We start from the raw sequence: 1255 nt of genomic DNA, 5'->3' as shown, positions 1-1255 counted from the left end.
TATATATATATATATATACACACACACACACACACATATATATGTTATAAAAACAAAATAACAGTTCGCCTATTTGTTTGCAATTATTTGTACGTATGTATGTGTGTGTGTTATAAAGATATCACAAGAGTAGATTTATTTGTTTAGAATTATATATATATATATATATATAATAGAAATGTTACAGTTGCAAGCAAGGGCGCGGGAATTATAGGTGCTGAGAGTGCAGCAGCACCCCTAGCTTGAAGTTGAAGGGTGCTGCGCATGGTGGTTCCAATCATGTACAGGGGTTTCGATTTTGTTCAGTGGTTTTCAGCACCCGCCTCTACAACAAAGAGAAAGAAAGAAAATTGTTCTAGCGTCAAACGTTTGCAAGTTTCGTGACGCTACACTTATAATCAGCAAAATTCACAAGTGGACAGTAATTAATGAAGTTTGGAACAATAAGTATAAGTTTTATCAGGTTAAACAACGTGTATATTTGACACGTAGAAGTGTAAAACTGAGACTGTGAGCAAATAATGTTTCAAAATCTGTAGCTTTTATATATCATTATTTCTCTCAGCCTGCGATAGATTTTTTCTTACAATTTCTGTGATTATGTTGATTTTATACAAGTGTTCTTTGGCAGAAGTAGTTGAATTATCAAAACGGGTTTCCAACATCTGGAAGTTTAATTTTGTTGTTGTTTCTTACTAAGCTTTGCTGCTAATTGTAACAGTAAGCCATTAGCTTTTTGGCCGAAAATTCGAAAACAATCTTTGACAGTATAGAGTAACATCAACCATATAAATTATTGCATATGTTTAAAAGAAATTCTAAAAGCCTCACTAACATTTTTTTTTCAGTAAATATTCCAATTAACAATTTGATTTTAAATTTTACAAGAAAGCCTTACCTTTATTCCGTGACTCTTGAAAAATTTCCAAGTCTAGTTTTATGATGAAACAACAATAATATCACCAAGTCATATCAACCTCTTAGTTTGATATGAACGTCAACCAGCACCTCACCCGCAGCCACCTTACTCCAGACACACATTACTTTGGCGCCAGCGGCCAGTGACACCTACCGGCCAAAACCCGAATATCCCTCTACTTAGTTCAGCTCATTGGTTCAGTGGAGCGATGACCTGGAGAGGTTGTTTTTCAACAGGTATATCCAGCGACAGATAATACACTCGAGTCGAAATCCTGAGATACACGAGTTATAAGGCCTTAAGGCTAAATATTATCGTTTTTATGAGCTTGCTGCC

At 35.1% G+C, this 1255-nt stretch overlaps 1 protein-coding gene across 1 annotated transcript in view; it reads right to left on the bottom strand.

The window, feature by feature from the left end:
* Positions 1-978, bottom strand: part of LOC106458371 (semaphorin-5A-like) — a 226914-nt gene extending 225936 nt beyond the window's left edge. The window contains exon 1 of the mRNA XM_022384848.1: positions 899-978. The gene's annotated coding sequence lies outside the window, so the exon portion shown is untranslated. The remainder of the gene's footprint in view (positions 1-898) is intronic.
* Positions 979-1255: the final 277 nt, after the last annotated feature.

The sequence above is a fragment of the Limulus polyphemus genome, unplaced genomic scaffold, assembly GCF_000517525.1.
Source record: "Limulus polyphemus unplaced genomic scaffold, Limulus_polyphemus-2.1.2 Scaffold22, whole genome shotgun sequence".
Classification (NCBI taxonomy): Eukaryota; Metazoa; Arthropoda; class Merostomata; order Xiphosura; family Limulidae; genus Limulus; species Limulus polyphemus.
Note: the sequence above shows the minus strand (reverse complement) of the source record. Positions and strands in the feature narration are given on the sequence as shown.